This window comes from Phocoena phocoena, chromosome 2 (assembly GCF_963924675.1).
Source record: "Phocoena phocoena chromosome 2, mPhoPho1.1, whole genome shotgun sequence".
Lineage (NCBI taxonomy): Eukaryota > Metazoa > Chordata > Mammalia > Artiodactyla > Phocoenidae > Phocoena > Phocoena phocoena.
This window is the reverse complement of record NC_089220.1, coordinates 33,437,435-33,453,944: the sequence shown is the minus strand read 5'-3', so window position 1 is coordinate 33,453,944 and position 16,510 is coordinate 33,437,435. Positions and strand designations below refer to the sequence as shown.

Sequence of the window (16,510 nt, the reverse complement as noted above, 5' to 3'; positions counted from 1 at the left end):
GAGTAGTGTCCTGAACTTGGTCTCCCACTTCAGAGGCTCAGGCTGGACACCCAACCAGAGCACCAAGATCCTGTCAGCCATACAGCTCAGAAGAAAAGCGAGAAAAAGAAAGAGAGAGAAAGAGAGAGAGAGAAAGATAAATAAAATAAAGTTATTAAAATAGAAAAAAATTGTTAAAAATGAAATATAATTTAAAAAAAGAAAGACGAGAGCAACCAAACCAAAAATCAAATACTCCAATGATAACAAGCGCTAAAAACTATACTAAAGAAAAAACAAAAAAGGGGCAGTCAGAACCCTAGGACAAATGGCAGAAGCAGAGCTATATAGGCAAAATCATACAAAGAAGCATACACATACACATTCACAAAATGAGAAAAAGGAAGAAAAAATATATATATAAATTTTAAAATGAAGAGCACAACTGAATCAATAAACAAATCTACCAATGATAATAAGCTCTAAATACTAAACTAAGGTAAACATAAAACCAGAAACAAATTAGATGCAAAAAGCAAATCCCAAGTCTACAGTTGCTCCCAAAGTCCACTGCCTCAATTTTGGGGTGATTCGTTGTCTCTTCAGGTATTCCACAGATGCAGGGTACATCAAGTTGATTGTGGAGATTTAATCCACTGCTCCTGAGGCTGCTGGGAGAGATTTCCCTTTCTCTTCTTTGTTTGCACAGCTCCCGGGGTTCAGCTTTGGATTTGGCCCCACCTCTGCGTGTAGGTCATCTGCGGGCATCTGTTCCCCGCCCAGACAGGAGGGAGTTAAAGGTGCGGCTGATTCAGGGGCTCTGGCTCACTCAGGCAGAGGGGAGGGAGGAATACGGAATGCAAGGCGAGCCTGTGGTGGCAGAGTCTGGCACGATGTTGTAACAGCCTGAGGCGCCATGTATTCTGCAGGGGAAGTTGTCCCTGCATCATGGGACCCTGGCAGTGGCGGGTTGCACAGGCTCCTGGGAGGGGAGGTGTGGATAGTGACCTGTGCTTGCACACAGGCTTCTTGGTGGCTGCAGCAGTAGACTTAGCATTTCATGCCTGTCTCTGGGGTCCACCCTGGTAGCTGTGGCTTGCACGCATCTCTGGAGCTTGTTTGGGTGGTGTTCTGAATCCCCTGTCCTCATGCACCCCGCAACAAGGGTCTCTTGCCTCTTAGACAGGTCCAGACTTTTCCCGGACTCCCTCCCCGCTGGCTGTGGCACACTAGCCCCCTTCAGGCTGTGTTCACGCAGCCAACCCCAGTCCTCTCCCTGGGATCTGACCTCCAAAGCCAGAGCCTCAGCTCTCAGCTCCCAGCCCCCACCCACCCTGGCGGGTGAGCAGACAAGTTTCTCCGGCTAGTGAGTGCTGGTCGGCACTGATTCTCTGTGCGGGAGTCTCTCCGCTTTGCCCTCTGCACCGCCGCTTTGCCCTCTGCACCGCTGTTGCTGTGCTTTCCTCCATGGCGCTGAAGCTTCCCCTCACCACCCCCCAGTCTCCGCCAGTGAAGGGGCTTCATAGTGTGTGGAAACTTTTCCTCCTTCACAGCTCCCTCCCCAAGGTGCAGGTCCCGTCTCTATTCTTTTGTCTCTGTTTTTCCTTTTTTCTTTTGCCCTGCCCAGGTATGTGGGGAGTTTTCTGCCTTTTGGGAAGTCTGAGGTCTTCTCCCAGCGTTCAGTAGGTGTTCTGTAGGAGTTGTTCCACATGTAGATGTAGTTTTGATGTATTTGTGGGAAGGAAGGTGATCTCCATGTCTTACTCCTCCGCCGTCTTGAAGGCGCCCCCTTACGTGCGCATTTTAAAATCAGTTTCAGGCAAGGAGAATGGCATTACCATGTTTGACTAGACTCCATGCTGTCCAACAGAACTTTCTGTAGTCATGGAAGTATTCTATATTTGTGCTGTCCAGTATAGTAGCCACTAACCACATATGGCAGTTTTTGAGCAATGAAAATGTGGCTAGTGCCAATGAGGAACTGAATATTTAAAATTAATTTAAATTCAACGATATATGGCTAGTGGATGCCATATTGGGCCACATAGGGCTAGATCAGTCATTTGAGATAGAATGGATGTTGGGTCGTCAACTATGACATTCAGTACATCTTTCAATAAAACAGTCAACAGGTGGTGCATTTGTTTTTTAGAACTTCTGTCTAATTAGTGACCCACCAAGGAGGCTCTTTTGAAGACAAACCAACCAAATAAATAAAACAAGTGCACACACTTGCACGGGCTAACAGTAGCAGCATCTCCTAGGTGAAAGGGTAAGGTGGGAGATCGTGGTATGACAGCCTGTGGCATGGTCCCACTGATAGTAGGGGTTGGATTGGGATATAATTGTCTACAAACTCTGCAGGTGAGGGACAGGCTGCTCTTCTACATTAGGAAGGTGTTTTTTTGTTTTCTGGTGTTTTTGTTTGTTTGTTTGTTTTTTTGCAGTGTTGTAAATAGGGAATGACAACTCTTATTAATATATAATGCCAAAGCCTGCCTGCCTACCTTGTAGGTTGTACAGCTAGGGAAATACATAGATGGCATCTGGGAGGATTTATACATCCAGTAAATCTTTATTAGTTAATTGCTATGCTCCACATAGTATTCTAGGTACTGAAAAGATAATAAACAAGACTAAGACTAGTAAGCAAGTTCCTGTTTTAATGGAACTTAGTTGTTACAGACAAATAACTAATATATTTCAAATTGTGGTAAGTGTTAAGAAGGAAAAAAGCAAGATAATAGGTAGAGTGAAGAAAATAGCCTTAACAAATGCCTAGGTCTGTGACTGTCTTGTCAAAAGCTCAGAGGTTTTAAGTTTTCCTTGTGAGAAAAGGACATTTGGTTTTATAGGCTTATTTATTTTAACATCAAAGAAATAAAAAGTCTCTGGATTACCTATTTGCCACAAGAAAGGAAAATTAAATTAGTTCCCGAGAATAGTTTCCTGATTGAAAAGTAAATTTTGCCTGAGATGTTATAGTGAGCCTGGCACGGCCTGATAATAGGATGAAGTTTATTTCTATTTTGATCACGTTCTTCTGTATCCTCTGCCTTATCTGGAGAACTTTGGCTACCCTAAGTCAACTTCTGGGCTCCAGCTCTCTCAACCATAAAATGGCATTTTAATAATAATAATTAATTATATGGATTCTGGAAAGATTAGCTATTATCAGAATAATTATGAAATGCTTTATAAAGTTGTAGGCCAAAGGAAGCATTAAGCATTCTTCATTAAATTTAAGCAAGTCATTTAACCTCTCTGGGTCTTAGTTTTTTCTTAGTTTTTTCATTTAACCTCTCTGGGTCTTAGTGGTGAAACGAAGTAGTTGTATTGTCAAGAATCTTAGGAAACAGATCCTCTCTTTCAGTGCTGTTGGAAATAGGAATTAGTATAACTTTTCTGGAGAGCCAATTTGCAGAATAATTTCAAGTTCTTTAAAACATGCAAACCTTTTTGCCCCAAGGAACAGAATTCGAAGTGTTCACAGGTGCGTGTTTAAAGATGTTGATCATACTGTTGTTTATAATGGCAAGAAGACAGCAAACGGGTATTGAACATTTGGCATTTGGTCCAGTTACGGTGCATTCCCTGTGAAATTCTATGCAGCTACTAAAGATGATGATAGCGTGAATAGATATTAATGGAATTGGAAAGAAGTTCACCGTGTACTAGCATTTGTGGTAACCTGCCTCTTCACTTTGGCCTGCTGCAATCAAGAGTAGTAATTATGGTTGCTTAGAAAAAATCTAGCAATAGTGTCAGGTAATTATTGGACACTCCAATAACCTAGGCACTAGGCTAAGCTTTCTTCATATATTATCTCATTGAAGTTTCATATTAACCCTATTGAGTAGGAACAGTTTGGAACCCAATTTTGTAGATGAAGGAACCAAGGCTCATAGGAATAATATACCTTGTCCAAGGCTTTAAATGCAGAAGTAGCAAAGTCAGAATTTGTAACCTAGTCATTTGACTGCAGAGCCTACGTTCTGAAACCATGGGCTAGATTGCCTCTCTGTAAACTGTGTTTAGGTTCTAGATAGGGTAGCTGTCACAGGTATATTGTGGAAACTCCTTCACATCCTTTCCTGTAACTGCACCCTTATTTGAGAGTACTTTGGTCTGACTATGTGGCAGAGGAAGGAGTGGTCCTTCCTCTTTAATACAGAGGTCAGCAGACCACGGTCAGTGAGCCAAATCAGCCTGCTGCCTGTTTTTGTAAATCACATGTTATTGCAACCCAGCCATGTTTATTCATTTATGTATCGTCTATGGCTGTTTTTGCACGGCAAGGGCAGAAATGAGTGTTTCAACAGAGACCATATGGCCATTTGTATCATCTTGTCCTTTACAGAGAAGGTTTGCTGATAGAAATCTGGAAGGATGTGTGCCCTATTACAGTGACCATTTTTCTTTCCCTAAAGAGAATAACTTAAAAGACAAAACAATCCAGTTTTAGGGCTACTATCCTGCACAGGCCACAGGGATACAGGTAGTTGTAGGGTTTTCCGAGGCAGTGAACAAGAGCAGTCTATTTCAGGACAACTGAAGGCCCTCTGCGCGGCTGACTGGCTGGCATTCTCTAACTGGGTCTTCGTTGCCTTGAAACTCTGCCTGCTACTGCTCCTCTGAGATGGAATGAGTATTCACAAATGAGGCGCTCCATTAGTCATGGTGCATTTCCTGGGCCCTGGAGACATGGGCATGACATCACCAAGGGCCAATTAAAACAGGCTTCTCTGTCACACAAGCCCCTGAACCTCTTTAGAGGTCTGTATGGAGTGTGTGTTCTGTTCCTAGCCCTCAGGGTGTGAATTGAACTGCCTTCCTCATCCAGCCATATTCTGGGCACAGAAGTCTAGCTTCCAGACCCGAGAGGCCAGGTCAAGTTTGAAAATTTGCAGAGCTGGAGGCAGATTCCCATTTAGTATTTTTTTCCTGGGCTCAGGTTTTTATTCCCAGTTTTACACTCTTAATGACATTGTTACTTTATGTGGGAAAGGGAGGGTGGTGAAAGATGCTCTCTGTGTTAGGTAAAAGACACTTGGCAGTTAGAATTTCTGGATAAGTATAGGTTGGTAACATAACAAAATCGGAAGCATATTTTGCCATTTTGTTACATGGCTTTTGTGTGTAGCTTAACATCATAAAACAACATCTTTTAACAGTAAAGGCGCCTAGCAAAATTAGTGTGGCTTAGAATAGGGCAATTACCAAAGGAACTTTACTAAGGGGGATTAGTCACTCATTAAATCTTTTATCTTCAGGAAGAAAAGAAACTTCTTTTTTTTCAATTCTTTTTTCTTAGAATTTAAGCATTTTAGGTATACCCCATGCCACACCCCCTCTTCCTAATTTATATATGTACTTATTTATGAAAATGACTTGTGGAATTTAGTTTCAGATATAACTGTTCATTCTGTGTACCAGAAAGTTTATTGAAAGACTTGTTTTCTAATTGGTAATAGCTCAGTCTCTTGCTAACAAGCCATAATTGTAAAATTCCCTCTTTAAAAATTATTCAAGGAAACAGGCTCAGGATTCAACGTGAGATTACACTGGACAGACTTTTATAGTTTAATCCAGGGATTGAACCAAAAACTTGTGTTTTCCAGTCTTCACAGGCAATCTACGGTTGAATGAGAATGATTCCTTTAGTATTTTTTCATGTTTGAATTCTTTTTAATGAAGTCTAAGAGAAATTACTAGACACAGACATTTTTGTGAGTATTATGTTATCTGTGGCTACCCTAAACCACAGAGCATGCCACCCCTACAGCTTAAAAAAAAATACTTGTTGTTTCTGCAAAGATAAAGATGATTATTATTTTTTTAAATTGTAGAGGCTTTTATTTTAAGAATCACTTGAAAGTGTATGAATTTATTCCTATTTCCTAAGAACAAATATAGCAGTAATTAAAGGAATTTCCTCTAGAACTATGCAATATACTATAAAAGAGGACACCTTTTAGCATTTCAGAGATTCCCCCCCTTAAAGATCTCTATGCAGTTTAAAACATTAATTATTAAAATTTCTAAACATCTCTGGTATTTTTAATGGTATATATGTGTGTGTGTGTGTGTGTGTGTGTGTGTATGTATATATATAGTTAGATTTTATAGGTGAGGAAACTGAGGTACAGAAAGATTGAATCTTCTACCTTGTGTCATTCATAGAAGCAGATATTGAATGCATAAATCATCCTTACCAAAACCCTGAAGAGGATATTCCTCTGTGTCTTTACATAAAATTGTTCTTGTTTTCCTTTGCTAGCTTCCAAGCTTTGCCTCGCTAGCAACGAATTTTGTATTCCACAACCCTTTTGATGGTCGACAAAAGAGCAGGTTAGCCTGGGCAGACTGGAGCAAGCCTGGAGAGGGGCCATTTACCACAGGCGTAAAGGTGTGGGGCTGGGGCTCTGGGAGATCTCCTCCTGCCTTACTCTTGGCAGAGGACTCAATTCTCCTCAACCCCATCCCCCAATTTCTCACACCTGAACTAATATTTTGCCACCTCTCAGAGGGTTGTCATGAACACTGATGAGTTTAACGCCGAAAAAAATGCTTCAAGCCTTTTGGAAAAAAGGTCTGTCTTATATAAGTACACAATTAATATTGGCCACAGCACCGGTCACAAGCCTCTTGAGTGGGCAGTAGGCACCCTTGGATGAAGTTAACCAGATGCTTGTTTTGGTGAGGACAGACTCTGGAATGAGGTCTGCTGCTGCCTTGAGAGGACACGTCTGGTTTGAAACGTTGAAAGCCAGGTGATCCTTTTAGCAGCTACGCAGTAATGTCTCTTCACTGCTTCTGTTTCCTGCTAATTTGGGGAGCAGCAGATGCCTCCCTCGGAATCCCTCCCAGAGTGTTGGCATGCCGTGCTGATCTTCTCACTAAGCCCTAAACTTTTCCCGCAGAAGAAAAGTCTCGAAAGGTTAGTCCAGAATATGATAGCGAGAAGTTGTGAGAGGCAGTCTGATTGGTTTATGAAAAGGTAAGGATGAGTCATGTCACTCCTAAAGGCACTGGCATCCACTTATTACACCAAAGCAAACACTGAAAGAAGGAAGCCTTTAGTCTCATTAAGGAACCCAGACAAAAATCCCACTTAATCCATCTTGCTTTTCCTTTTCCTCTAACTCAGCTGGTGTGCAGGTGTAGGGCAGCTTGGCAGAAGCTTTGAACATTTGGAAAACGGAGTCATTACTGAAAGTCACTGACACACACTTCCCTTGGAATGCTGCTGATGTCATGGAAAACTGGGACCTTAGCAGTAATCCCTAACAACCAGAGCTACAGTAAACAGTAAATGTTACCTCCACCAAGGCATTGGTTTTTAAAGAGTTTTAACAGGCTAGGGCTTGCCAGCCACAACTCATAAAAATGTTCTTATAATTTTACCCTGCTCTCTAAAAGCACTGGATAACTGCTGAGGTTTCTCTGCCACTCGGGTATGCAAAGCCAAATTCACGTCAGTTTCAAGGTTCACTATTCAGAATTTACAGCACTTCTTTTCCATTCCTCTTCATACCCCCTGCCATGCTCACAGGATTAGGCCTGGGAGATTTAATACTTTTTCAAAGAAGTCTCTTGTCTTACTGAGTTGCCTCCATTTCTGGTGATGGGTTGAATCTGTGTGCTAGGTTTTGCCTATTGTTTTATTAGCCCAGCGGTTAACCCAGTGTGGTTAATTTGTAGCCCTTGATCAATAGGTTATATTCCAACCAATTTGAAATAGTTGGGCCAAGTGACACCCTGTAGTTCAAACACTGAACTAGGTGCATAGCAAGAGAACAAGCAGCACGTGCTGTCGTATAGAGTTGTCGAGAATGGTTGCTGTCAACAGTTTAAGAAAGGAAAAGAAGACATAGAAACCAAGAGATCGGGAGGAATTTTCTCCCATGATTGGCTTTTTTTTTAGGAGAGAGGTTAGAGGAATATTACTACGTAAACCAAACCCAGCATGGCTTCTTTTAGACCTGTCCACAAGGTGGGAAGAAGAAGAATGCTTGTGCAAGGCATTGTCAAGGTGACCATATAACTTACCGCCCAAACTGGATACTTTGGAGAGTGAAGGGGCTCTACTAATAATTACTCTGGCACAATGGGAATAAAGCTGACTGTCCCAAGCAAAGCAGGAATATGGTCATCTCCATCACTGTGTTAAGACCCACCCAGCCCAAGCCCTTTGAGGAGGCAGTCTTCACAATGCCAGAGAAAGTGGACCCATTCGTGCAACCTGGGTTGTCTCAGTTCCAAGAAAACAAGTCCACTCTTAGAATTAGTGGCCTAGATAGGGAACTCTTACTGCAAGATTTCCCCTTAGTTAAAACCTCAAGTAGAGTAAACTTGAACTCATAGTCTTTATTTACCCAGTTTTGAATATGACTTTTATTGCCATAGACCAGTGGTTCTTAAAATGTGATGAGATACCTGAGGGTCCCCAGAGATCCTTTCAAGGGATCTGTGAGGGTGAACATTTTTCATCATAATATTAAGGCATTATTTGCCTTTTTCATTCCCATTTTCTCACAAGTGTACAGTGGAGTTTTCTAGAGGACATGTGAAGTATGATATTTTAATGAAGAGCCAGATTAATGAAGAACCAGATATTGGAATGTATTAAGCCAGACATTAAAGAGATTGGCAAGACTGTAAAACAGTGGCACTTGTCTCACTAAATTTTTTATTTTAGAAAATGCAACTATTTTTCATAAAAATACATTATTTATGTTGAGGTTATAGGTTTATTAGTGTTACTTTTAAACAAATCAACAAATACTTAAAAATTATTCAGTTTTGATTTCTTTTTCTTTTAGTTTTTTAAAATTTCATTGAAGCATAGTTGATTTACAATGTTGTTTTAATTTCTTCTGTACAGCAGAGTGAGTCATTATACATACACATATACATATATTCTTCTTCATATTCTTTTCCATTATGGTTTGTCACAGAATATTGAATATAGGTCCCTGTGCTATACAGTAGGACCTTGTTGTTTATCCATACTATATAGAATAATTTGCCGCTGCTAATCCTAAACTAGAGATTATCATACTAAGCGAAGTAAATCAGAAAGACAAATACCATATGATATCAGTTATATATGGAATCCAAAATACGATACAAATCAACACATCTAGGAAACAAAAACAGACTCACAGATATAGATAACAGACTTGTGGTTGCCAAGGAGGGATGGGGTAGGGGAAGGAAGGAATGGGAGTTTGGGATCATCAGTTTTAACTTCTGATGTGGTCAACATATTCCTCATAAATAAAAGCTCTATGAGTCCTTAATAGTTTTTTTTAAGAGTATAAATTGGTCCCAGGTGGGAAAGGTTTGAGAACTGCTGCTCTAGACCTTTCTCTCTCCTGAGGGAACATGCTGGTAAATTGAGGTGATAAATTCCCTGTGAGAGAGACCATCTTTATTCATTATCTTATCTACTACAGCACCCAGCAGAATGCCTTGCCCACAGTTAGTGCTCTTTATAGATATGCATAGATGAGCTCCTGTGACAGCTCTGAAAAGTTACCACGTTCTCTCATGTTTGGGTGTTCCATTAACATTACTGTTTTTTTTTAATTGAGGTATAGTTGATGTACACTGTTGCGTGTTTGGGGTTTTTTGTGTGTGTCTTTGTCTTTTGATATTTAATGTGTTCCAGTACTTTTTGTTAACTAGTATTATTGATATTTTGACATAACAATAATGATGTCATTTTTTTCCTTCCAAAGTCTTATGTAATAGATCAAATTCTCATATGAAACAAGAATGTTAGATTTAAAAAAAAAAAAAGAAGAATAAAACAAGAACTCATTACTTTTATTTTTTTAACCTACCAATTCTTCTTTATCCTCATCTCAGGTGTCACCTTCTTCAATTAGCCTTCCTGGAACTTCCCAGGCTGGCCTGGAACCCCTCCCATGTGCTTTCTAAGTAACCTTTATTACTGGAAGTACTACTCTGATCATGCCATTGACATTTTGGTTTCCCCCAGTTAACTTTGCATGCCTTTATGACAGAAGTACTGTCTTTAATTTCCTTATTCCCAGAATTGAATAGTACTTGGTAAAGGGTAAGCACTAGAGAATCTGTTAAATGAAAATGTATAGAAGGAAGGAAAAATTAGCTAATTTTAACTAGTTAGTGAAGTGTCCAGTGCCCCACCCCCCTTCCCAAAATAGAGGGTATTTATTGCATATTTAAAATATCACAAACAGGTCTTGGGAATTATCCAACATCTTGTTTCCATAGCTGGACAACTTTTAGATCTTATTCATCAGTCTGCTGAACTATTCCTTTTTAAAAGACGTGGATATCATTCCCCCAATTTTTCTGATATTTTTAACTATTGTGACTTGCTAAATCAAAGCAGCTGAATTTGACACAAGTTCAATGTAGTTTCCTTCAAGAATTAACTCATCTTTCTGGGCTTGAGATATCCTGTGGATGTTTTTTCCACCCAGGACATTTTAGAGTTCGACGAGAGACCTATTCTGCATGAGGATATTGATGGGGAGGTGAGCACATTACATTACATTACATTACATTACAAGCATTCACCTTGTAATGACCCCCAGTGCATCGCCCTTGCTCATGCTCTTTACACAACTACAGATAGTGCCCATCGTGGCCAGTCCTTTGTTTCCCCACTGTATGTCAACCCAGAGCCTCTTCTTTTTCCTTCCAAGGTGACTGAGATCTACATTGATGTGATTGAAGTCCCTCCACAGGGTTCCTCTGGGGTCCTTCACAGTAACTATGCATCCCTTCAGGGTGATGTTGACATATCCAGAATGTCAACAGTCTGATTGTTGAGAACTGTCTTCATTCTTGCAGTAGATGCAGCAAAGGGAGGTGAGGTATTTTTGTTTTCATTTTTTAATGTCATATTTTAACATGATTTCCATAGTACTGAAAAGAAAATTTTTAGTGGAAGAAACCACAATTTGAGATTGCTTTGTTATGACCTTACGTATAAACCAATATACAGTGGGCCCTGCATATCCGTGGATGTGGAACCTGTGGATACGGAGAGCCGACTGTACTGGGGCATTTTATGTAGGGGACTTGAGCATCCGAGGATTTTTCTGTCTATGTGGGGTGTCCTGGAACCAATCCCCTGTGGATGCCAAGGGGCCATATTTCCACCTATCTCTCCACACTCATAAACTCCTTTTCAGAGTAGGAATCTTTTAAGCCCTTAAAGGTTGGTTACCTTTTCCTGAGAATGTGGTATTTCTCAATATCAGAAATTATTTCTTTTGGCAAAAAGGGAAAAATTCCATTTTATATATATATGTATGTATACACACACACACACACACACACACACACATACACACATACATACATACCACATCTTCTTTATCCACTCATCTGTTTGATGGACACTTAGGTTGCTTCCATATCTTGGCAATTGTAAATAATGCTACTATGAACATAGAAGTGCATGTATTTTTTCGAATTAGTGGGATTTTTGTTTGTTTGTTTGTTTTGTTTTGTTTTCAGATATATACCCAGGAGTGGAATTGCTGGGTCATATGGTAGTTCTATTTTTAGTTTTTTGAGAAACTTCCATTCTGTTTTCCACAGTGGCTACACCAATTTACATTCCTACCAACAGTGTATGAGAGTTCCCTTTTCTCCGCATCCTCGCCAACATTTGTTCCTTGTGTTCTTTTTGATGATGCCCATTCTTACAGTTGTGAGGGATAACTCATTGTGGTTTTGATTTGCATTTCCCTGATGATTAACAGTGTTGACCATCTTTTCATGTGCCTCTTGGCCACCTGCATTTCCTCTTCGGAAAAATGTCTATTCAGGTCTTCTGCCCATTTTTAAATTGGGTTGTATGGGTTTTGGTTTTTTTTTAATGTTGAGTTGTGTGAGCTGTTTATATATGTTGGATATTAATCCCTTATCAGTTGTATCATTTTCAAATATTTTCTCCCATTCAGTAGGTTCTCTTTTTGTTTTGTTGATGGTTTCCTTTGCTGTGCAAAAGCTTTTAAGTTTAATTAGGTCCCATTTGTTTCTTTTTTTGGATCTGTCTCCTAAAACAAAGGAAATAAAAGCATTCTGCTTGGTTTTAGGTTGAGTCTTTTCTCTGAGTGCTGTTAATTATATGAGTCTCCAAGTCTCTTTCTTTTCCTTAAGACCTAACACTTTGGATAATTATTTACCAAACTTATGTGTGAATGTTTGATGAGGAAACAGAGAGAGAATACGTCACAGTTCTTATCAAGTCCTCATTTAAAAAGGGTTTGGTGGGGGAATAGTAGTATTTTGTCTGAGATAGAGTCCTAAAGGAACACTGATTTTTTTGGACAGGGCACTGGCTGGATGGGAATGGGAGAGTTGGATATTTGTCCTGACTTTGCTACTCTCTAAATATTAGTATGATTTCAGCAGATCACCTTACTTCCCTTTGCTACTCTTAAGTTTCCCCATCTGTAAAATTAGGCTGGATTAGAAGGTCTCAAAGGCCCCTTGCAGATCATCTAATCCTATAGTTTGTTTTGTACTCTGGCAGGATTTCATGTTCTTGACGTTCTTAGTTGACAAGTAAGGTGTGGGAGGAAATGACAGTCTTGAGTAACCAAAATGGATTTTGTCTACCCGTATGCGCTAATCCCCAAAAGAAGAAGAAAATGCAAATGAGCCAGGGGCCGAACACGAAAATGGTGACAGTGAGGAGAACATTGAAGCAGACAGCTGAAAGCTTCATTTCCTGGCCCGTCTGCCATGAGAAAGGCTGAGACTGCCAAAGCCTCCAGGCAATCAAGGCCAGAACTTTGGCTCACTCTTCTTTTGAACTCCCCCCATACCACACACACAAACCACACAGGAAAATTGTCGCTCTCCCTTCATATTTGTGCATTTTGGCTGCACTCCTATTTATGCCAAGTCCTCACCTAATCCCCTTCCTTCCAGCTGTCACTATATTCTGCCTGTTGCTTTCCGGGCTTTGGAAAGCAGCTGCAATTTTCAGTGGAGGCCCAGGGGTGGTGGCCTTGGCAGTGGGGCGTTGTTAGGGTGTGTGGACTCTGTCCGAGCCAACAGTCACTTTTACCTGGTTTATAGGCAGTTTGAGGAGTGTTCTCACTCTCCTTCCTTGGCAAATGTCAGAACTGATGGCTTTAATTTTTTTCCCTCTCCTCCCTCTTTGGGGAGTTTTTCCCCGCTCTACATTCCTCAGCCTTTTAGTCTGAGAGCATCCTGTGGAAGATTTGGTTTGTCTTAGGTTCTTTTGCCAGGCTGCTCATCTTCTTTTTTTTCTTTTTTCCACATAAAACGTATTTATCTATTGGGAGAGCTAAAGATGGATAACCAGAGCTTACAAGCCTAGAAACTTGACCCCTTCTCATCTCTGACAGTATATCCCAAGCTATTAGGTCTCCCAAGGCCCAGAGAGCTCTTGGTCATTTGCTGTCCATCCGGCCTCTAGTTGGAGAGCTAGCTTTGGTGTCCTTTCACCTCTGGCTTGTGAGGTTTTCCCATGGAGCTTGTCTGCATACATCTCGTATTGGCTTTTAGTGATGGTAACCGAACAAAGAGACACTTGGTTCTCATCATATTAGAAAGCTGAGCAAGAATCAGGAAATCTGCTTGAAGAATCTTGGCTGAATATAAGGAGAAGCCATGTTATTATAAAGGTTTTAAATCATTCCAGTGTGCACAGACTGACCTTGCTGGCCTGAATATTGAAAGCAGAACAAAACTCCCACCCAGTCATTGTTTTTGGCTGATGAAGAGAGCCTTTTTAGGTACAGTGGGTTGTTCTCTGCCCCTATTTCTGGAAACTGCATCAACTATCTTGCCTTCTACCTAGCAGTGCCAACCCACACTCCTGTTTTCCTTTTTTTTAAAAATAAATTTATTTATTTATCTATATTTGTTTTTGGCTGTGTTGGGTCTTCGTTGCTGCACGCGGGCTTTCTCTAGTTGCAACAAGTGGGAGCTACTCTTTGTTGCAGTGCGCGGGCTTCTTATTGCGGTGGCTTCTCTTGTTGCAGAGCATGGGCTCTAGGCACGTGGGCTTCAGTAGTTGTGGCATGACACACTCCTGTTTATATAAGAGGAACCTCACATAGTTCTCAGAGCCTGGTGAAAAAAAACTCAAAGTGTGTCTGTGTTTGGGCTTATCTGATGGTTTCTCCTATCTGTATGAATTTTGTATTTTATTTCAAAGAATTTAAATTTTAATTGATGTTAAATTCAAATAGACGAGTCTATTTGATAAAATTCTTTGGTGATAGGATCCTGTTTAACTTTATAGGTACTATATAAAGTCTTTTTATTCATGCTGGGAATAAAATACTACAAAGCCATTTTTTTTTTTCAATTCTGTTTTATCTCAATCCTGGACTTACTTGGCTATATTGTTTCTAATGCCCAGTTAACCCTTCTGTCACTCATCCTTTCTCCCACTCCACATTTTTTGCATTGTCTATAAATCATAGAATCATAGTTTGATAAAGCATTAGTACTGGAAGGGTCCTTAGATGTTAACTACCCAAGCTTAATTTTATAGATGAAAAAAGAGCCTACAAAAGTAACAGGATTAGGCCAAGGTCACATACCTGCCAGAGCTTAGGCTCACAAGTGTTTTTCCACCATACTACTCCAGACTCCATGTGTCAGGAATTTTCCAAAGCACTAAACTAATAATAGCTACTTCAACAGGCAGGAAGTGCATCTTGCTGGAAAGGGCAGAAGTTTTGGAGCCAGAGAGATTTGGGTTTGAATATCTTGTTCTGCCACCTACTGGCAGGGTAAATTGGGCAAGTAACTAAAGCTTTTAGGGACTCTGTTTCTTCCTCTGTAATATGGGAATAATAATAATAATACTTTAGGGTTATTATGAGTATGGCACTATATGATCTATATAATGTGCCTGTTATACATATTGTGTTCAACAAATTATTATTATTATAAAAAGTCTACTGATCATAGGAAATATTATCTCATATATATAAATAATAATTTAAAATAGGTATTTTCGGGCTTCCCTGGTGGCGCAGTGGTTGAGAGTCCGCCTGCTGATGCAGGGGACACGGGTTCGTGCCCCGGTCCGGGAAGATCCCACATACCGCGGAGCGGCTGGGCCCGTGAGCCGTGGCCGCTGAGCCTGCGCGTCCGGAGCCTGTGCTCCGCAACGGGAGAGGCCACAACAGTGAGAGGCCCGCGTACCGCAAAAAAAAAAAAAAAAAAAAAAGAAAGAAAGGTATTTTATAATTAGCTATTCTGAGCCGTTCTTATTCAATAGTATTCTCCTAAATTTAGCATTAAAATATGAATGGAGTGAGTTGTCCGGAAATGAATTCCTGAAAGTTATTTATACCGTGACAGTGATTCATGCATTTCCCTTTTCTTTATAGCTTTCATCTGTACTTAGCTACAGTGTATCTTGTCCAAAAATTTTTGTACATGTTGAACTCACCCTAGGAAGACATCTGGAGTATACTTAGGTTTGGCCCCTGGTTTTCATTTAGCTAAACACTAGGATATAAATCTAGAATATAATCTACATAGAATGTTAAATTCATATTTTTGAGAAGCTTGAGATATTTAGTGTTATTCTGAAACTCTTTGTGTGATGAACAGCTTCGATGTGAAATTATATGTACCTGTTTGGAGTATAGGTTGAAGTTATCTTGTGTTCATCATAAAAGGGCCCAAGATTGTTCTGTTAAAAGGAAGTAGAACTACGTTGTTGAACCCAATAGCATGGGGAGGAGGAATGAGTTAGGAAACAGAAGCTAAGATTGAATTAGCGAAGGCCAGAAGCAACAAAAGAAAGTTTGGAAGCTTCAGGAGTGATTCAGGGGAATTTCAGTTGTGGGCCTCTCAGATTGCATAGATGTCGTTGGCTGACTGGAATGCACTTAAGCTTAAAGTGGATGGAAGGACCTTGAGAAACTAGACAGAAAAAATTTCGCTTCTCTAATAATGAGAGGGCTTGGGAGAAAGAGCTTTGGCTTAGATTTTAGACAGAAGTTAAGTGCAACTAGAAAGAGGCACTATGTGCTTTCCTCCATATGGAACCCTTAATTGCTAAGGCACTTTCAAGTTCATGTAATTTGGTCCATAACTATGGTTAGATACATAGACTTTTCTTTCCTTGGTCGCTTTTTCAGTAAGGTGAAAGTTAAAGAGTACAGCAGTGGTGGAGAGTGGAATGGATATTCCTTGTGCCTATTCCTACCCACTGTTATATATTAGGTTAAGAGCCTTAGGCCAGCAGTTTCTTAAAGATAAAAGTAGGCATCAGTTTGGAGGAATATTGGATAATTGAATATGACCAGGAAGTAGAAGGTGCTATTTTGCTATATTTTGGGTTCATCCAGATGGGATCAAACCAGAGGAATTTGGCAAGCATTGGGACTCACCACTTAGAACCACACTGAAATAGTTGTGGTAGCAAAAGAATTTCTCCAGGAGACTTATTCCACTTGAGGCATAACAGCCAGAGATTCCTGGCCCTTGAGGGGAGAGTGCCAAAGCTGATAAATTT

The 16,510-nt window shown here is 40.3% G+C and overlaps 1 protein-coding gene and 1 pseudogene across 1 annotated transcript in view; one reads left to right on the top strand and one right to left on the bottom strand.

The window, feature by feature from the left end:
* The window catches only part of RAD51B (RAD51 paralog B), a 626,727-nt gene that overhangs the window by 275,499 nt on the left and 334,718 nt on the right, over positions 1–16,510 (top strand). The window lies entirely within an intron of this gene.
* Positions 10,353–10,822, bottom strand: LOC136118733 (large ribosomal subunit protein uL6 pseudogene; annotated as a pseudogene).